This window comes from Rhipicephalus microplus, chromosome 10 (assembly GCF_043290135.1).
Source record: "Rhipicephalus microplus isolate Deutch F79 chromosome 10, USDA_Rmic, whole genome shotgun sequence".
NCBI classification, from domain to species: Eukaryota; Metazoa; Arthropoda; class Arachnida; order Ixodida; family Ixodidae; genus Rhipicephalus; species Rhipicephalus microplus.
This window is the reverse complement of record NC_134709.1, coordinates 104,412,187-104,435,279: the sequence shown is the minus strand read 5'-3', so window position 1 is coordinate 104,435,279 and position 23,093 is coordinate 104,412,187.

The window sequence follows — 23,093 nt, the reverse complement described above, 5'->3', positions numbered from 1 at the left end:
TAACGCGTTCGATGCTCTAACCACTGAGCTACTACAGTAGCCTTCCCTCCATCCACATTTTTGGGCTTATATGTGAATTAAGAAGTAGGAGTGACAATCAGCGCCATCTATAAGCCAAACAACGAGTGTTAAAACCCTCTTATGCGTATGTTTGACATCACGTAGCACGTGAACTTATTAAGAGCGGGCAGCTGATTAATTGTCCCTCTTATACAACCTAAACACACCAAGTCTGCCATTACAAGACCCTCATTCAATGAAAATAAGGGAAAGAAGTGTATACCTAAGGGCTCGTTTTTCCGTGTTTCAACACAATATGAGATCTAACAGACAGTAATGCCAAGGAATGTACAGGGGAAGTTATTAGAACCAATGGGACGTAAATAAGAAGAAAGAAAAGTGGATGAAAAAATAACCAACCGTGGGCAGGAATCGAACCTACGACCTTCGAATAACGCGTTCGATGCTCTAACCACTGAGCTACTACAGCGGCCTTCCCACCATCCACTTTTTTGGGCTTATATGTGAATTTAGAAGTAGGAGTGACAGTCAGCGCCATCTATAAGCCAAACAACGAGTCACTCCTATGCGTATGTTTGGCGTCACGTAGCACGTGAACTTATTATGAGCGGGCAGCTGATTATTGTACCTCTTATACAACCTAAACACACCAAGTCTGCCATTACGAGACCCTCATTCAATGAAAATAAGCGAAAGAAGTGTTTATCTAAGGGCTCGTTTTTCCGTGTTTTAACACAATATGAGATCTAACAGACAGTAATGCCAAGGAATGTACAGGGGAAGTTATTGGAAGCAATGGGATGTAAATAGGAAGAAAGAAAAGTGGATGAAAAAATAACTAACCGGGGGCAGGAATCGAACCTACGACCTTCGAATAACGCGTTCGATGATCTAACCACTGAGCTACCACAGCGGCCTTCCCTCCATCCACTTTTTTTGGCTTATATGTGAATTTAGAAGTCGCAGTGACAGTCAGCGCCATCTATAAGCCAAACAACGAGTGTGAAAACACTCTTATGCGTATGTTTGGCGTCACGTAGCACGTGAACTTATTATGACCGGGCAGCTGAACAATTGTCCCTTTTATACAACCTGAACACACCAAGTCTACCATTACGAGACCCTCGTTCAATGAAAATAAGGGTAAGAAGTGTATACCTAAGGGCTCGTTTTTCGGTGTTTTAACACAATATTAATGAGATCTAACAGACAGTAATGCCAAGGAATGTACAGGGGAAGTTATAAGAACCAATGGGATGTAAATAGGAAGAAAGAAAAGTGGATGAAAAAATAACCAACCGTGGGCAGGAATCGAGCCTACGACTTTCGAATAACGCGTTCGATGCTCTAACCACTGAGCTACCACAGCGGCCTTCCCTCCATCCACTTTTTTGGGCTTATATGTGAATTTAGAAGTAGGAGTGACAGTCATCGCCATCAATAAGCAAACAACGTGTGTGAAACCACTCTTATGCGTATGTTTGGCGCTGCGTAGCGCGCGTGAACCTATTATGAGCGGGCAGCTGATTAATTGCCCCTCTTATACAACCTAAACACACCAAGTCTGCCATTACGCGACCCTCGTTCATTGAAAATAAGGGAAAGAGGTGTATACCTAAGGGCTCGTTTTTCGGTGTTTTAACACAATATTAATGAGATCTAACAGACAGTAATGCCAAGGAATGTACAGGGGAAGTTATTAGAACCAAAGGGATGTAAATATGAAGAAAGAAAAGTAGCTGAAAAAATAACCAACCGTGGGAAGGAATCGAACCTACGACCTTCGAATAACGCGTTCGATGATCTAACCACTGAGCTACCACAGCGGCCTTCCCTCCATCCACTTTTTTTGGCTTATATGTGAATTTAGAAGTCGCAGTGACAGTCAGCGCCATCTATAAGCCAAACAACGAGTGTGAAAACACTCTTTTGCGTATGTTTGGCGTCACGTAGCACGTGAACTTATTATGAGCGGGCAGCTGATTGACTGTCCCTCTTACAAAACCTAAACACACCAAGTTTGCCATTACGAGACCCTCGTTCAATGAAAATAAGGGAAAGAATTGTATACCTAAGGGCTCGTTTTTCCGTGTTTCAACACAATAATAATGAGCTCTAACAGACAGTAGTGCCAAGGAATGTACAGGAGAAGTTATTAGAACCAATGGGATGTAAATAGGAAGAATGAAATTTGGATGAAAAAATAACCAACCGTGGGCAGTAATCGAACCTACGACATTCGAATAACGCGTTCGATGCTCTAACCACTGAGCTACCACAGCGGCCTTCACTCCATCCAGTTTTTTGGGCTTATATGTGAGTTTAGAAGTAGGAGTGACAGTCAGCGCCATCAATAAGCAAACAACAAGTGTGAAAGCACTCTTATGCGTATGTTTGGCGCTGCGTAGCGCGCGTGAACTTATTATGAGCGGGCAGCTGATTAATTGTCCCTCTTATACAACCTAAACACACCAAGTCTGCCATTACGAGACCCTCGTTCACTGAAAATAAGGGAAAGAGGTGTATACATAAGGGCTCGTTTTTCGGTGTTTTAACGCAATATTAATGAGATCTAACACAGAGTAATGCCAAGGAATGTACAGGGGAAGTTATTAGAACCAATGGGATGTAAATAAGAAGAAAGAAAAGTGGATGAAAAAATAACCAACCGTGGGAAGGAATCGAACCTACGACCTTCGAATAACGCGTTCGATGCTCTAACCACTGAGCTACTACAGTAGCCTTCCCTCCATCCACATTTTTGGGCTTATATGTGAATTAAGAAGTAGGAGTGACAGTCAGCGCCATCTATAAGCCAAACAACGAGTGTTAAAACCCTCTTATGCGTATGTTTGACATCACGTAGCACGTGAACTTATTATGAGCGGGCAGCTGATTAATTGTCCCTCTTATACAACCTAAACACACCAAGTCTGCCATTACAAGACCCTCATTCAATGAAAATAAGGGAAAGAAGTGTATACCTAAGGGCTCGTTTTTCCGTGTTTCAACACAATATGAGATCTAACAGACAGTAATGCCAAGGAATGTACAGGGGAAGTTATTAGAACCAATGGGACGTAAATAAGAAGAAAGAAAAGTGGATGAAAAAATAACCAAGCGTGGGCAGGAATCGAACCTACGACCTTCGAATAACGCGTTCGATGCACTAACCACTGAGCTACTACAGCGGCCTTCCCACCATCCACTTTTTTGGGCTTATATGTGAATTTAGAAGTAGGAGTGACAGTCAGCGCCATCTATAAGCCAAACAACGAGTCACTCCTATGCGTATGTTTGGCGTCACGTAGCACGTGAACTTATTATGAGCGGGCAGCTGATTAATTGTACCTCTTATACAACCTAAACACACCAAGTCTGCCATTACGAGACCCTCATTCAATGAAAATAAGCGAAAGAAGTGTTTATCTAAGGGCTCGTTTTTCCGTGTTTTAACACAATATGAGATCTAACAGACAGTAATGCCAAGGAATGTACAGGGGAAGTTATTGGAAGCAATGGGATGTAAATAGGAAGAAAGAAAAGTGGATGAAAAAATAACTAACCGGGGGCAGGAATCGAACCTACGACCTTCGAATAACGCGTTCGATGATCTAACCACTGAGCTACCACAGCGGCCTTCCCTCCATCCACTTTTTTTGGCTTATATGTGAATTTAGAAGTCGCAGTGACAGTCAGCGCCATCTATAAGCCAAACAACGAGTGTGAAAACACTCTTATGCGTATGTTTGGCGTCACGTAGCACGTGAACTTATTATGACCGGGCAGCTGAACAATTGTCCCTTTTATACAACCTAAACACACCAAGTCTGCCATTACGAGACCCTCGTTCAATGAAAATAAGGGTAAGAAGTGTATACCTAAGGGCTCGTTTTTCGGTGTTTTAACACAATATTAATGAGATCTAACAGACAGTAATGCCAAGGAATGTACAGGGGAAGTTATAAGAACCAATGCGATGTAAATAGGAAGAAAGAAAAGTGGATGAAATAATAACCAACCGTGGGCAGGAATCGAGCCTACGACATTCGAATAACGCGTTCGATGCTCTAACCACTGAGCTACCACAGCGGCCTTCCCTCCATCCACTTTTTTGGGCTTATATGTGAATTTAGAAGTAGGAGTGACAGTCAGCGCCATCAATAAGAGAAACAACGAGTGTGAAAACACTCTTTTGCGTATGTTTGGCGTCACGTAGCACGTGAACTTATTATGAGCGGGCAGCTGATTGATTGTCCCTCTTACAAAACCTAAACACACCAAGTTTGCCATTACGAGACCCTCGTTCAATGAAAATAAGGAAAAGAATTGTATACCTAAGGGCTCGTTTTTCCGTGTTTCAACACAATAATAATGAGATCTAACAGACAGTAATGCCAAGGAATGTACAGGGGAAATTATTAGAACCAAAGGGATGTAAATATGAAGAAAGAAAAGTAGCTGAAAAAATAACCAACCGTGGGCAGGCATCGAACCTACGACCTTCGAATAACGCGTTCGGTGCTCTAACCACTGAGCTACTACAGCGGCCTTCCCTCCCATCCACTTTTTTGGGCTTATATGTGAGTTTAGAAGTAGGAGTGACAGTCAGCGCCATCAATAAGAGAAACAACGAGTGTGAAAACACTCTTTTGCGTATGTTTGGCGTCGCGTAGCACGTGAACTTATTATGAGCGGGCAGCTGATTGATTGTCCCTCTTACAAAACCTAAACACACCAAGTTTGCCATTACGAGACCCTCGTTCAATGAAAATAAGGGAAAGAATTGTATACCTAAGGGCTCGTTTTTCCGTGTTTCAACACAATAATAATGAGCTCTAACAGACAGTAATGCCAAGGAATGTACAGGAGAAGTTATTAGAACCAATGGGATGTAAATAAGAAGAATGAAATTTGGATGAAAAAATAACCAACCGTGGGCAGTAATCGAACCTACGACATTCGAATAACGCGTTCGATGCTCTAACCACTGAGCTACCACAGCGGCCTTCACTCCATCCAGTTTTTTGGGCTTATATGTGAGTTTAGAAGTAGGAGTGACAGTCAGCGCCATCAATAAGCAAACAACAAGTGTGAAAGCACTCTTATGCGTATGTTTGGCGCTGCGTAGCGCGCGTGAACTTATTATGAGCGGGCAGCTGATTAATTGTCCCTCTTATACAACCTAAACACACCAAGTCTGCCATTACGAGACCCTCGTTCACTGAAAATAAGGGAAAGAGGTGTATACATAAGGGCTCGTTTTTCGGTGTTTTAACGCAATATTAATGAGATCTAACACAGAGTAATGCCAAGGAATGTACAGGGGAAGTTATTAGAACCAATGGGATGTAAATAAGAAGAAAGAAAAGTGGATGAAAAAATAACCAACCGTGGGAAGGAATCGAACCTACGACCTTCGAATAACGCGTTCGATGCTCTAACCACTGAGCTACTACAGTAGCCTTCCCTCCATCCACATTTTTGGGCTTATATGTGAATTAAGAAGTAGGAGTGACAATCAGCGCCATCTATAAGCCAAACAACGAGTGTTAAAACCCTCTTATGCGTATGTTTGACATCACGTAGCACGTGAACTTATTAAGAGCGGGCAGCTGATTAATTGTCCCTCTTATACAACCTAAACACACCAAGTCTGCCATTACAAGACCCTCATTCAATGAAAATAAGGGAAAGAAGTGTATACCTAAGGGCTCGTTTTTCCGTGTTTCAACACAATATGAGATCTAACAGACAGTAATGCCAAGGAATGTACAGGGGAAGTTATTAGAACCAATGGGACGTAAATAAGAAGAAAGAAAAGTGGATGAAAAAATAACCAACCGTGGGCAGGAATCGAACCTACGACCTTCGAATAACGCGTTCGATGCTCTAACCACTGAGCTACTACAGCGGCCTTCCCACCATCCACTTTTTTGGGCTTATATGTGAATTTAGAAGTAGGAGTGACAGTCAGCGCCATCTATAAGCCAAACAACGAGTCACTCCTATGCGTATGTTTGGCGTCACGTAGCACGTGAACTTATTATGAGCGGGCAGCTGATTATTGTACCTCTTATACAACCTAAACACACCAAGTCTGCCATTACGAGACCCTCATTCAATGAAAATAAGCGAAAGAAGTGTTTATCTAAGGGCTCGTTTTTCCGTGTTTTAACACAATATGAGATCTAACAGACAGTAATGCCAAGGAATGTACAGGGGAAGTTATTGGAAGCAATGGGATGTAAATAGGAAGAAAGAAAAGTGGATGAAAAAATAACTAACCGGGGGCAGGAATCGAACCTACGACCTTCGAATAACGCGTTCGATGATCTAACCACTGAGCTACCACAGCGGCCTTCCCTCCATCCACTTTTTTTGGCTTATATGTGAATTTAGAAGTCGCAGTGACAGTCAGCGCCATCTATAAGCCAAACAACGAGTGTGAAAACACTCTTATGCGTATGTTTGGCGTCACGTAGCACGTGAACTTATTATGACCGGGCAGCTGAACAATTGTCCCTTTTATACAACCTAAACACACCAAGTCTACCATTACGAGACCCTCGTTCAATGAAAATAAGGGTAAGAAGTGTATACCTAAGGGCTCGTTTTTCGGTGTTTTAACACAATATTAATGAGATCTAACAGACAGTAATGCCAAGGAATGTACAGGGGAAGTTATAAGAACCAATGGGATGTAAATAGGAAGAAAGAAAAGTGGATGAAAAAATAACCAACCGTGGGCAGGAATCGAGCCTACGACTTTCGAATAACGCGTTCGATGCTCTAACCACTGAGCTACCACAGCGGCCTTCCCTCCATCCACTTTTTTGGGCTTATATGTGAATTTAGAAGTAGGAGTGACAGTCATCGCCATCAATAAGCAAACAACGTGTGTGAAACCACTCTTATGCGTATGTTTGGCGCTGCGTAGCGCGCGTGAACCTATTATGAGCGGGCAGCTGATTAATTGCCCCTCTTATACAACCTAAACACACCAAGTCTGCCATTACGCGACCCTCGTTCATTGAAAATAAGGGAAAGAGGTGTATACCTAAGGGCTCGTTTTTCGGTGTTTTAACACAATATTAATGAGATCTAACAGACAGTAATGCCAAGGAATGTACAGGGGAAGTTATTAGAACCAAAGGGATGTAAATATGAAGAAAGAAAAGTAGCTGAAAAAATAACCAACCGTGGGAAGGAATCGAACCTACGACCTTCGAATAACGCGTTCGATGATCTAACCACTGAGCTACCACAGCGGCCTTCCCTCCATCCACTTTTTTTGGCTTATATGTGAATTTAGAAGTCGCAGTGACAGTCAGCGCCATCTATAAGCCAAACAACGAGTGTGAAAACACTCTTTTGCGTATGTTTGGCGTCACGTAGCACGTGAACTTATTATGAGCGGGCAGCTGATTGACTGTCCCTCTTACAAAACCTAAACACACCAAGTTTGCCATTACGAGACCCTCGTTCAATGAAAATAAGGGAAAGAATTGTATACCTAAGGGCTCGTTTTTCCGTGTTTCAACACAATAATAATGAGCTCTAACAGACAGTAGTGCCAAGGAATGTACAGGAGAAGTTATTAGAACCAATGGGATGTAAATAGGAAGAATGAAATTTGGATGAAAAAATAACCAACCGTGGGCAGTAATCGAACCTACGACATTCGAATAACGCGTTCGATGCTCTAACCACTGAGCTACCATAGCGGCCTTCACTCCATCCAGTTTTTTGGGCTTATATGTGAGTTTAGAAGTAGGAGTGACAGTCAGCGCCATCAATAAGCAAACAACAAGTGTGAAAGCACTCTTATGCGTATGTTTGGCGCTGCGTAGCACGCGTGAACTTATTATGAGCGGGCAGCTGATTAATTGTCCCTCTTATACAACCTAAACACACCAAGTCTGCCATTACGAGACCCTCGTTCACTGAAAATAAGGGAAAGAGGTGTATACATAAGGGCTCGTTTTTCGGTGTTTTAACGCAATATTAATGAGATCTAACACAGAGTAATGCCAAGGAATGTACAGGGGAAGTTATTAGAACCAATGGGATGTAAATAAGAAGAAAGAAAAGTGGATGAAAAAATAACCAACCGTGGGAAGGAATCGAACCTACGACCTTCGAATAACGCGTTCGATGCTCTAACCACTGAGCTACTACAGTAGCCTTCCCTCCATCCACATTTTTGGGCTTATATGTGAATTAAGAAGTAGGAGTGACAATCAGCGCCATCTATAAGCCAAACAACGAGTGTTAAAACCCTCTTATGCGTATGTTTGACATCACGTAGCACGTGAACTTATTAAGAGCGGGCAGCTGATTAATTGTCCCTCTTATACAACCTAAACACACCAAGTCTGCCATTACAAGACCCTCATTCAATGAAAATAAGGGAAAGAAGTGTATACCTAAGGGCTCGTTTTTCCGTGTTTCAACACAATATGAGATCTAACAGACAGTAATGCCAAGGAATGTACAGGGGAAGTTATTAGAACCAATGGGACGTAAATAAGAAGAAAGAAAAGTGGATGAAAAAATAACCAACCGTGGGCAGGAATCGAACCTACGACCTTCGAATAACGCGTTCGATGCTCTAACCACTGAGCTACTACAGCGGCCTTCCCACCATCCACTTTTTTGGGCTTATATGTGAATTTAGAAGTAGGAGTGACAGTCAGCGCCATCTATAAGCCAAACAACGAGTCACTCCTATGCGTATGTTTGGCGTCACGTAGCACGTGAACTTATTATGAGCGGGCAGCTGATTATTGTACCTCTTATACAACCTAAACACACCAAGTCTGCCATTACGAGACCCTCATTCAATGAAAATAAGCGAAAGAAGTGTTTATCTAAGGGCTCGTTTTTCCGTGTTTTAACACAATATGAGATCTAACAGACAGTAATGCCAAGGAATGTACAGGGGAAGTTATTGGAAGCAATGGGATGTAAATAGGAAGAAAGAAAAGTGGATGAAAAAATAACTAACCGGGGGCAGGAATCGAACCTACGACCTTCGAATAACGCGTTCGATGATCTAACCACTGAGCTACCACAGCGGCCTTCCCTCCATCCACTTTTTTTGGCTTATATGTGAATTTAGAAGTCGCAGTGACAGTCAGCGCCATCTATAAGCCAAACAACGAGTGTGAAAACACTCTTATGCGTATGTTTGGCGTCACGTAGCACGTGAACTTATTATGACCGGGCAGCTGAACAATTGTCCCTTTTATACAACCTAAACACACCAAGTCTACCATTACGAGACCCTCGTTCAATGAAAATAAGGGTAAGAAGTGTATACCTAAGGGCTCGTTTTTCGGTGTTTTAACACAATATTAATGAGATCTAACAGACAGTAATGCCAAGGAATGTACAGGGGAAGTTATAAGAACCAATGGGATGTAAATAGGAAGAAAGAAAAGTGGATGAAAAAATAACCAACCGTGGGCAGGAATCGAGCCTACGACTTTCGAATAACGCGTTCGATGCTCTAACCACTGAGCTACCACAGCGGCCTTCCCTCCATCCACTTTTTTGGGCTTATATGTGAATTTAGAAGTAGGAGTGACAGTCATCGCCATCAATAAGCAAACAACGTGTGTGAAACCACTCTTATGCGTATGTTTGGCGCTGCGTAGCGCGCGTGAACCTATTATGAGCGGGCAGCTGATTAATTGCCCCTCTTATACAACCTAAACACACCAAGTCTGCCATTACGCGACCCTCGTTCATTGAAAATAAGGGAAAGAGGTGTATACCTAAGGGCTCGTTTTTCGGTGTTTTAACACAATATTAATGAGATCTAACAGACAGTAATGCCAAGGAATGTACAGGGGAAGTTATTAGAACCAAAGGGATGTAAATATGAAGAAAGAAAAGTAGCTGAAAAAATAACCAACCGTGGGAAGGAATCGAACCTACGACCTTCGAATAACGCGTTCGATGATCTAACCACTGAGCTACCACAGCGGCCTTCCCTCCATCCACTTTTTTTGGCTTATATGTGAATTTAGAAGTCGCAGTGACAGTCAGCGCCATCTATAAGCCAAACAACGAGTGTGAAAACACTCTTTTGCGTATGTTTGGCGTCACGTAGCACGTGAACTTATTATGAGCGGGCAGCTGATTGACTGTCCCTCTTACAAAACCTAAACACACCAAGTTTGCCATTACGAGACCCTCGTTCAATGAAAATAAGGGAAAGAATTGTATACCTAAGGGCTCGTTTTTCCGTGTTTCAACACAATAATAATGAGCTCTAACAGACAGTAGTGCCAAGGAATGTACAGGAGAAGTTATTAGAACCAATGGGATGTAAATAGGAAGAATGAAATTTGGATGAAAAAATAACCAACCGTGGGCAGTAATCGAACCTACGACATTCGAATAACGCGTTCGATGCTCTAACCACTGAGCTACCACAGCGGCCTTCACTCCATCCAGTTTTTTGGGCTTATATGTGAGTTTAGAAGTAGGAGTGACAGTCAGCGCCATCAATAAGCAAACAACAAGTGTGAAAGCACTCTTATGCGTATGTTTGGCGCTGCGTAGCGCGCGTGAACTTATTATGAGCGGGCAGCTGATTAATTGTCCCTCTTATACAACCTAAACACACCAAGTCTGCCATTACGAGACCCTCGTTCACTGAAAATAAGGGAAAGAGGTGTATACATAAGGGCTCGTTTTTCGGTGTTTTAACGCAATATTAATGAGATCTAACACAGAGTAATGCCAAGGAATGTACAGGGGAAGTTATTAGAACCAATGGGATGTAAATAAGAAGAAAGAAAAGTGGATGAAAAAATAACCAACCGTGGGAAGGAATCGAACCTACGACCTTCGAATAACGCGTTCGATGCTCTAACCACTGAGCTACTACAGTAGCCTTCCCTCCATCCACATTTTTGGGCTTATATGTGAATTAAGAAGTAGGAGTGACAGTCAGCGCCATCTATAAGCCAAACAACGAGTGTTAAAACCCTCTTATGCGTATGTTTGACATCACGTAGCACGTGAACTTATTATGAGCGGGCAGCTGATTAATTGTCCCTCTTATACAACCTAAACACACCAAGTCTGCCATTACAAGACCCTCATTCAATGAAAATAAGGGAAAGAAGTGTATACCTAAGGGCTCGTTTTTCCGTGTTTCAACACAATATGAGATCTAACAGACAGTAATGCCAAGGAATGTACAGGGGAAGTTATTAGAACCAATGGGACGTAAATAAGAAGAAAGAAAAGTGGATGAAAAAATAACCAAGCGTGGGCAGGAATCGAACCTACGACCTTCGAATAACGCGTTCGATGCACTAACCACTGAGCTACTACAGCGGCCTTCCCACCATCCACTTTTTTGGGCTTATATGTGAATTTAGAAGTAGGAGTGACAGTCAGCGCCATCTATAAGCCAAACAACGAGTCACTCCTATGCGTATGTTTGGCGTCACGTAGCACGTGAACTTATTATGAGCGGGCAGCTGATTAATTGTACCTCTTATACAACCTAAACACACCAAGTCTGCCATTACGAGACCCTCATTCAATGAAAATAAGCGAAAGAAGTGTTTATCTAAGGGCTCGTTTTTCCGTGTTTTAACACAATATGAGATCTAACAGACAGTAATGCCAAGGAATGTACAGGGGAAGTTATTGGAAGCAATGGGATGTAAATAGGAAGAAAGAAAAGTGGATGAAAAAATAACTAACCGGGGGCAGGAATCGAACCTACGACCTTCGAATAACGCGTTCGATGATCTAACCACTGAGCTACCACAGCGGCCTTCCCTCCATCCACTTTTTTTGGCTTATATGTGAATTTAGAAGTCGCAGTGACAGTCAGCGCCATCTATAAGCCAAACAACGAGTGTGAAAACACTCTTATGCGTATGTTTGGCGTCACGTAGCACGTGAACTTATTATGACCGGGCAGCTGAACAATTGTCCCTTTTATACAACCTAAACACACCAAGTCTGCCATTACGAGACCCTCGTTCAATGAAAATAAGGGTAAGAAGTGTATACCTAAGGGCTCGTTTTTCGGTGTTTTAACACAATATTAATGAGATCTAACAGACAGTAATGCCAAGGAATGTACAGGGGAAGTTATAAGAACCAATGCGATGTAAATAGGAAGAAAGAAAAGTGGATGAAATAATAACCAACCGTGGGCAGGAATCGAGCCTACGACATTCGAATAACGCGTTCGATGCTCTAACCACTGAGCTACCACAGCGGCCTTCCCTCCATCCACTTTTTTGGGCTTATATGTGAATTTAGAAGTAGGAGTGACAGTCAGCGCCATCAATAAGAGAAACAACGAGTGTGAAAACACTCTTTTGCGTATGTTTGGCGTCACGTAGCACGTGAACTTATTATGAGCGGGCAGCTGATTGATTGTCCCTCTTACAAAACCTAAACACACCAAGTTTGCCATTACGAGACCCTCGTTCAATGAAAATAAGGAAAAGAATTGTATACCTAAGGGCTCGTTTTTCCGTGTTTCAACACAATAATAATGAGATCTAACAGACAGTAATGCCAAGGAATGTACAGGGGAAATTATTAGAACCAAAGGGATGTAAATATGAAGAAAGAAAAGTAGCTGAAAAAATAACCAACCGTGGGCAGGCATCGAACCTACGACCTTCGAATAACGCGTTCGGTGCTCTAACCACTGAGCTACTACAGCGGCCTTCCCTCCCATCCACTTTTTTGGGCTTATATGTGAGTTTAGAAGTAGGAGTGACAGTCAGCGCCATCAATAAGAGAAACAACGAGTGTGAAAACACTCTTTTGCGTATGTTTGGCGTCGCGTAGCACGTGAACTTATTATGAGCGGGCAGCTGATTGATTGTCCCTCTTACAAAACCTAAACACACCAAGTTTGCCATTACGAGACCCTCGTTCAATGAAAATAAGGGAAAGAATTGTATACCTAAGGGCTCGTTTTTCCGTGTTTCAACACAATAATAATGAGCTCTAACAGACAGTAATGCCAAGGAATGTACAGGAGAAGTTATTAGAACCAATGGGATGTAAATAAGAAGAATGAAATTTGGATGAAAAAATAACCAACCATGGGCAGTAATCGAACCTACGACATTCGAATAACGCGTTCGATGCTCTAACCACTGAGCTACCACAGCGGCCTTCCCTCCATCCAGTTTTTTGGGCTTATATGTGAGTTTAGAAGTAGGAGTGACAGTCAGCGCCATCAATAAGCAAACAACAAGTGTGAAAGCACTCTTATGCGTATGTTTGGCGCTGCGTAGCGCGCGTGAACTTATTATGAGCGGGCAGCTGATTAATTGTCCCTCTTATACAACCTAAACACACCAAGTCTGCCATTACGAGACCCTCGTTCACTGAAAATAAGGGAAAGAGGTGTATACATAAGGGCTCGTTTTTCGGTGTTTTAACGCAATATTAATGAGATCTAACACAGAGTAATGCCAAGGAATGTACAGGGGAAGTTATTAGAACCAATGGGATGTAAATAAGAAGAAAGAAAAGTGGATGAAAAAATAACCAACCGTGGGAAGGAATCGAACCTACGACCTTCGAATAACGCGTTCGATGCTATAACCACTGAGCTACCACAGCGGCCTTCCCTCCATCCACATTTTTGGGCTTATATGTGAATTTAGAATTAGGAGTGACAGTCAGCGCTTCTATAAGCCAAACAACGAGTGTGAAAACACTCTTATGCGTATGTTTGGCGTCACGTAGCACGTGAACTTATTATGACCGGGCAGCTGAACAATTGTCCCTTTTATACAACCTAAACACACCAAGTCTGCCATTACGAGACCCTCGTTCAATGAAAATAAGGGTAAGAAGTGTATACCTAAGGGCTCGTTTTTCGGTGTTTTAACACAATATTAATGAGATCTAACAGACAGTAATGCCAAAGAATGTACAGGGGAAGTTATAAGAACCAATGGGATGTAAATAGGAAGAAAGAAAAGTGGATGAAAAAATAACCAACCGTGGGCAGGAATCGAGCCTACGACTTTCGAATAACGCGTTCGATGCTCTAACCACTGAGCTACCACAGCGGCCTTCCCTCCATCCACTTTTTTGGGCTTATATGTGAATTTAGAAGTAGGAGTGACAGTCAGCGCCATCAATAAGAGAAACAACGAGTGTGAAAACACTCTTTTGCGTATGTTTGGCGTCACGTAGCACGTGAACTTATTATGAGCGGGTAGCTGATTGATTGTCCCTCTTACAAAACCTAAACACACCAAGTTTGCCATTACGAGACCCTCGTTCAATGAAAATAAGGGAAAGAATTGTATACCTAAGGGCTCGTTTTTCCGTGTTTCAACACAATAATAATGAGATCTAACAGACAGTAATGCCAAGGAATGTACAGGGGAAATTATTAGAACCAAAGGGATGTAAATATGAAGAAAGAAAAGTAGCTGAAAAAATAACCAACCCTGGGCAGGCATCGAACCTACGACCTTCGAATAACGCGTTCGGTGCTCTAACCACTGAGCTACTACAGCGGCCTTCCCTCCCATCCACTTTTTTGGGCTTATATGTGAGTTTAGAAGTAGGAGTGACAGTCAGCGCCATCAATAAGCAAACAACAAGTGTGAAAGCACTCTTATGCGTATGTTTGGCGCTGCGTAGCGCGCGTGAACTTATTATGAGCGGGCAGCTGATTAATTGTCCCTCTTATACAACCTAAACACACCAAGTCTGCCATTACGAGACCCTCGTTCACTGAAAATAAGGGAAAGAGGTGTATACATAAGGTCTCGTTTTTCGGTGTTTTAACGCAATATTAATGACATCTAACACAGAGTAATGCCAAGGAATGTACAGGGGAAGTTATTAGAACCAATGGGATGTAAATAAGAAGAAAGAAAAGTGGATGAAAAAATAACTAACCGTGGAAAGGAATCGAACCTACGACCTTCGAATAACGCGTTCGATGCTATAACCACTGAGCTACCACAGCGGCCTTCCCTCCATCCACATTTTTGGGCTTATATGTGAATTTAGAATTAGGAGTGACAGTCCGCGCTTCTATAAGCCAAACAACGAGTGTTAAAACCCGCTTATGCGTATGTTTGGCATCACGTAGCACGTGAACATATTATGAGTGAGCAGCTGATTAATTGTCCCTCTTATACAACCTAAACACACCAAGTTAGCCATTATGAGACCCTCGTTCAATGAAAATAAGGGAAAGAAGTGTGTACCTAAGGGCTCGTTTTTTCCGTGTTTTAACACAATATTATTGAGATATAACAGACAGTAATGCCAAGGATTGTACAGGGGAAGTTATTAGAACCAATAGGGTGTAAATAAGAAGAAACAAAAGTGGATGAAAAATAACCAATCGTGAGCAGGAATCGAACCTACGACCTTCAAATAACGCGTTCGATGCTTTAACCACTGAGCTGCCACAGCGGCCTTCCCTCCATCCACTTTTGTGGGCTTATATGTGAGTTTAGAAATAGGAGTGACAGTCAGCGCCATCAATAAGCAAAACAACGAGTGTGAAAACACTCTTATGCGTATGTTTGGCGTTACCTAGCACGTGAACTTATTATGAGCGGGCAGCTGATTAATTGTCCCTCTTATACAACAAAAACACACCAAGTCTGCCATTACGAGACCCTCGTTCACTGAAAATAAGGGAAAGAGCTGTATACCTAAGGGCTCGTTTTTCGGTGTTTTAACACAATATTAATGAGATCTAACAGACAGTAATGCCAAGGAATGTACAGGGGAAGTTATTAGAACCAATTGGATGTAAATAAGAAGAAAGAAAAGTTAATGAAAAAATAACCAACCGTGGGAAGGAATCGAACCTACGACCTTCGAATAACGCGTTCGATGCTCTAACCACTGAGCTACTACAGTAGCCTTCCCTCTATCCACATTTTTGGGCTTATATGTGAATTTAGAAGTAGGAGTGACAGTCAGCGCCATCTGTAAGCCAAACAACGAGTGTTAAAACCCTCTTATGCGTATGTTTGACATCACGTAGCACGTGAACATATTATGAGCGAGCAGCTGAATAATTGTCCCTCTTATACAACCTAAACACACCAAGTCTGCCATTACGAGACCCTCATTCAATAAAAATAAGGGAAAAAAGTGTATACCTAAGGGCTCGTTTTTCCGTGTTTTAACACAATATGAGATCTAACAGACAGTAATGCCAAGGAATGTACAGGGGAAGTTATTAGAACCAATTGGGTGTAAATAATAAGAAACGAAAGTGGATGAAAAATAACCAATCGTGAGCAGGAATCGAACCTACGACCTTCAAATAACGCGTTCGATGCTTTAACCACTGAGCTGCCACAGCGGCCTTCTCTCCATCCACTTTTTTGGGCTTATATGTGAATTTAAAGGTAAGAGTGACACTCAGCGCCATCTATAAGCCAAACAACGCGTGTGAAAACACTCTTATGCGTATGTTTAGCGTCACGTAGCACGTGAACTTATTATGCGCGGGCAGCTGAATAATTGTCCCTCCTATACAACCTAAACACACCAAGTTTGCCATTACGAGACCCTCGTTCAATGAAAATAAGGGAAAGAATTGTATACCTAAGGGCTCGTTTTTCCGTGTTTCAACACAATAATAATGAGCTCTAACAGACAGTAATGCCAAGGAATGTACAGGGGAAGTTATTAGAACCAATGGGATGTAAATAAGAAGAATGAAATTTGGATGAAAAAATAACCAACCGTGGGCAGTAATCGAACCTACGACATTCGAATAACGCGTTCGATGCTCTAACCACTGAGCTACCACAGCGGCCTTCCCTCCATCCAGTTTTTTGGGCTTACATGTGAGTTTAGAAGTAGGAGTGACAGTCAGCGCCATCAATAAGCAAACAACAAGTGTGAAAGCACTCTTATGCCTATGTTTGGCGCTGCGTAGCGCGCGTGAACCTATTATGAGCGGGCAGCTGATTAATTGTCCCTCTTATACAACCTAAACACACCAAGTCTGCCATTACGAGACCCTCGTTCACTGAAAATAAGGGAAAGAGGTGTGTACCTAAGGGCTCGTTTTTCGGTGTTTTAACGCAATATTAATGAGATCTAACACACAGTAATGCCAAGGAATGTACAGGGGGAGTTATTAGAACCAATGGGATGTAAATAAGAAGAAAGAAAAGTGGATGAAAAAATAACCAAGCGTGGGAAGGAATCGAACCTACGACCTTCGAATAACGCGTTCGATGCTCTAACCACTGAGCTACTACAGTAGCCTTCCCTCCATCCACATTTTTGGGCTTATATGTGAATTAAGAAGTAGGAGTGACAGTCAGCGCCATCTATAAGCCAAACAACGAGTGTTAAAACCCTCTTATGCGTATGTTTGACATCACGTAGCACGTGAACTTATTATGAGCGGGCAGCTGATTAATTGTCCCTCTTATACAACCTAAACACACCAAGTCTGCCATTACAAGACCCTCATTCAATGAAAATAAGGGAAAGAAGTGTATACTTAAGGGCTCGTTTTTCCGTGTTTCAACACAATATGAGATCTAACAGACAGTAATGCCAAGGAATGTACAGGGGAAGTTATTAGAACCAATGGGATGTAAATAAGAAGAAAGAAAAGTGGATGAAAAAATAACCAACCGTGGGCAGGAATCGAACCTACGACCTTCGAATAACGCGTTCGATGCTCTAACCACTGAGCTACTACAGCGGCCTTCCCACCATCCACTTTTTTGGGCTTATATGTGAATTTAGAAGTTGGAGTGACAGTCAGCGCCATCTATAAGCCAAACAACGAGTCACTCCTATGCGTATGTTTGGCGTCACGTAGCACGTGAACTTATTATGAGCGGGCAGCTGAATAATTGTACCTCTTATACAACCTAAACACACCAAGTCTGCCATTACGAGACCCTCATTCAATGAAAATAAGCGAAAGAAGTGTTTATCTAAGGGCTCGTTTTTCCGTGTTTTAACACAATATGAGATCTAACAGACAGTAATGCCAAGGAATGTACACGGGAAGTTATTGGAAGCAATGGGATGTAAATAGGAATAAAGAAAAGTGGATGAAAAAATAACTAACCGGTGGCAGGAATCGAACCTACGACCTTCGAATAACGCGTTCGATGATCTAACCACTGAGCTACCACAGCGGCCTTCCCTCCATCCACTTTTTTTGGCTTATATGTGAATTTAGAAGTCGCAGTGACAGTCAGCGCCATCTATAAGCCAAACAACGAGTGTGAAAACACTCTTATGCGTATGTTTGGCGTCACGTAGCACGTGAACTTATTATGACCAGGCAGCTGAACAATTGTCCCTTTTATACAACCTAAACACACCAAGTCTGCCATTACGAGACCCTCGTTCAATGAAAATAAGGGTAAGAAGTGTATACCTAAGGGCTCGTTTTTCGGTGTTTTAACACAATATTAATGAGATCTAACAGACAGTAATGCCAAGGAATGTACAGGGGAAGTTATAAGAACCAATGGGATGTAAATAGGAAGAAAGAAAAGTGGATGAAAAAATAACCAACCGTGGGCAGGAATCGAGCCTACGACATTCGAATAACGCGTTCGATGCTCTAACCACTGAGCTACCACAGCGGCCTTCCCTCTATCCACTTTTTTGGGCTTATATGTGAATTTAGAAGTAGGAGTGACAGTCAGCGCCATCAATAAGAGAAACAACGAGTGTGAAAACACTCTTTTGCGTATGTTTGGTGTCACGTAGCACGTGAACTTATTATGAGCGGGCAGCTGATTGATTGTCCCTCTTACAAAACCTAAACACACCAAGTTTGCCATTACGAGACCCTCGTTCAATGAAAATAAGGGAAAGAATTGTATACCTAAGGGCTCGTTTTTCCGTGTTTCAACACAATAATAATGAGATCTAACAGACAGTAATGCCAAGGAATGTACAGGGGAAATTATTAGAACCAAAGGGATGTAAATATGAAGAAAGAAAAGTAGCTGAAAAAGTAACCAACCGTGGGCAGGCATCGAACCTACGACCTTCGAATAACGCGTTCGGTGCTCTAACCACTGAGCTACTACAGCGGCCTTCCCTCCCATCCACTTTTTTGGGCTTATATGTGAATTTAGAAGTAGGAGTGACAGTCAGCGCCATCAATAAGAGAAACAACAAGAGTGAAAGCACTCTTATGCGTATGTTTGGCGCTGCGTAGCGCGCGTGAACTTATTATGAGCGGGCAGCTGATTAATTGTCCCTCTTATACAACCTAAACACACCAAGTCTGCCATTACGAGACCCTCGTTCACTGAAAATAAGGGAAAGAGGTGTATACATAAGGGCTCGTTTTTCGGTGTTTTAACGCAATATTAATGAGATCTAACACAGAGTAATGCCAAGGAATGTACAGGGGAAGTTATTAGAACCAATGGGATGTAAATAAGAAGAAAGAAAAGTGGATGAAAAAATAACCAACCGTGGGAAGGAATCGAACCTACGACCTTCGAATAACGCGTTCGATGCTATAACCACTGAGCTACCACAGCGGCCTTCCCTCCATCCACATTTTTGGGCTTATATGTGAATTTAGAATTAGGAGTGACAGTCAGCGCTTCTATAAGCCAAACAACGAGTGTTAAAACCCGCTTATGCGTATGTTTGGCATCACGTAGCACGTGAACATATTATGATTGAGCAGCTGATTAATTGTCCCTCTTATACAACCTAAACACACCAAGTTAGCCATTATGAGACCCTCGTTCAATGAAAATAAGGGAAAGAAGTGTGTACCTAAGGGCTCGTTTTTTCCGTGTTTTAACACAATATTATTGAGATATAACAGACAGTAATGCCAAGGATTGTACAGGGGAAGTTATTAGAACCAATAGGGTGTAAATAAGAAGAAACAAAAGTGGATGAAAAATAACCAATCGTGAGCAGGAATCGAACCTACGACCTTCAAATAACGCGTTCGATGCTTTAACCACTGAGCTGCCACAGCGGCCTTCCCTCCATCCACTTTTGTGGGCTTATATGTGAGTTTAGAAATAGGAGTGACAGTCAGCGCCATCAATAAGCAAAACAACGAGTGTGAAAACACTCTTATGCGTATGTTTGGCGTTACCTAGCACGTGAACTTATTATGAGCGGGCAGCTGATTAATTGTCCCTCTTATACAACAAAAACACACCAAGTCTGCCATTACGAGACCCTCGTTCACTGAAAATAAGGGAAAGAGGTGTATACCTAAGGGCTCGTTTTTCGGTGTTTTAGCACAATATTAATGAGATCTAACAGACAGTAATGCCAAGGAATGTACAGGGGAAGTTATAAGAACCAATGGGATGTAAATAGGAAGAAAGAAAAGTGGATGAAAAAATAACCAACCGTGGGCAGGAATCGAGCCTACGACATTCGAATAACGCGTTCGATGCTCTAACCACTGAGCTACCACAGCGGCCTTCCCTCCATCCACTTTTTTGGGCTTAATGTGAGTTTAGAAGTAGGAGTGACAGTCAGCGCCATCAATAAGCAAACAACGTGTGTGAAAGCACTCTTATGCGTATGTTTGGCGCTGCGTAGCGCGCGTGAACCTATTATGAGCGGGCAGCTGATTAATTGTCCCTCTTATACAACCTAAACACACCAAGTCTGCCATTACGAGACCCTCGTTCATTGAAAATAAGGGAAAGAGGTGTATACCTAAGGGCTCGTTTTTCGGTGTTTTAACACAATATTAATGAGATCTTACAGACAGTAATGCCAAGGAATGTACAGGGGAAGTTATTAGAACCAAAGGGATGTAAATATGAAGAAAGAAAGGTATCTGAAAAAATAACCAACCGTGGGCAGGCATCGAACCTACGACCTTCGAATAACGCGTTCGATTCTCTAACCACTGAGCTACTACAGTGGCCTTCCCTCCCACCCACTTTTTTGGGCTTATATGTGAATTTAGAAGTAGGAGTGACAGTCAGCGCCATCAATAAGAGAAACAACGAGTGTAAAACACTCTTTTGCGTATGTTTGGCGTAACGTAGCACGTGAACTTATTATGAGCGGGCAGCTGACTGATTGTCCCTCTTACAAAACCTAAACACACCAAGTTTGCCATTACGAGACCCTCGTTCAATGAAAATAAGGGAAAGAATTGTATACCTAAGGGCTCGTTTTTCCGTGTTTCAACACAATAATAATGAGCTCTAACAGACAGTAATGCCAAGGAATGTACAGGGGAAGTTATTAGAACCAATGGGATGTAAATAAGAAGAATGAAATTTGGATGAAAAAATAACCAACCGTGGGCAGTAATCGAACCTACGACATTCGAATAACGCGTTCGATGCTCTAACCACTGAGCTACCACAGCGGCATTCCCTCCATCCAGTTTTTTGGGCTTATATGTGAGTTTAGAAGTAGGAGTGACAGTCAGCGCCATCAATAAGCAAACAACGTGTGTGAAAGCACTCTTATGCGTATGTTTGGCGCTGCGTAGCGCGCGTGAACTTATTATGAGCGGGCAGCTAATTAATTGTCCCTTTTATACAACCTAAACACACCAAGTCTGCCATTACGAGACCCTCGTTCACTGAAAATAAGGGAAAGAGGTGTATACATAAGGGCTCGTTTTTCGGTGTTTTAACGCAATATTAATGAGATCTAACACACAGTAATGCCAAGGAATGTACAGGGGAAGTTATTAGAACCAATGGGATGTAAATAAGAAGAAAGAAAAGTGGATGAAAAAATAACCAACCGTGGGAAGGAATCGAACCTACGACCTTCGAATAACGCGTTCGATGCTATAACCACTGAGCTACCACAGCGGCCTTCCCTCCATCCACATTTTTGGGCTTATATGTGAATTTAGAAGTAGGAGTGACAGTCAGCGCTTCTATAAGCCAAACAACGAGTGTTAAAACCCTCTTATGCGTATGTTTGGCATCACGTAGCACGTGAACATATTATGAGTGAGCAGCTGATTAATTGTCCCTCTTATACAACCTAAACACACCAAGTTAGCCATTATGAGACCCTCTTTCAATGAAAATAAGGGAAAGAAGTGTGTACCTAAGGGCTCGTTTTTTCCGTGTTTTAACACAATATTATTGAGATATAACAGACAGTAATGCCAAGGATTGTACAGGGGAAGTTATTAGAACCAATAGGGTGTAAATAAGAAGAAACAAAAGTGGATGAAAAATAACCAATCATGAGCAGGAATCGAACCTACGACCTTCAAATAACGCGTTCGATGCTTTAACCACTGAGCTGCCACAGCGGCCTTCCCTCCATCCACTTTTGTGGGCTTATATGTGAGTTTAGAAATAGGAGTGACAGTCAGCGCCATCAATAAGCAAAACAACGAGTGTGAAAACACTCTTATGCGTATGTTTGGCGTTACCTAGCACGTGAACTTATTATGAGCGGGCAGCTGATTAATTGTCCCTCTTATACAACAAAATCACACCAAGTCTGCCATTACGAGACCCTCGTTCACTGAAAATAAGGGAAAGAGGTGTATACCTAAGGGCTCGTTTTTCGGTGTTTTAACACAATAATAATGAGATCTAACAGACAGTAATGCCAAGGAATGTACAGGGGAAGTTATTAGAACCAATTGGATGTAAATAAGAAGAAAGAAAAGTTAATGAAAAAATAACCAACCGTGGGAAGGAATCGAACCTACGACCTTCGAATAACGCGTTCGATGCTCTAACCACTGAGCTACTACAGTAGCCTTCCCTCTATCCACATTTTTGTGCTTATATGTGAATTTAAAAGTAAGAGTGACAGTCAGCGCCGTCTATAAGCCAAACAACGCGTGTGAAAACACTCTTATGCGTATGTTTAGCGTCACGTAGCACTTGAACTTATTATGCGCGGGCAGCTGAATAATTGTCCCTCTTATACAACCTAAACACACCAAGTCTGCCATTACGAGACCCTCGTTCAAAAAAATAAGGGAAAGAAGTGTATACCTAATTGCTTGTTTTTCCGTGTTTTAACACAATATTAATGAGATCTAACAGACAGTAATGCCAAGGAATGTACAGAGGAAGTTACTAGAACCAATA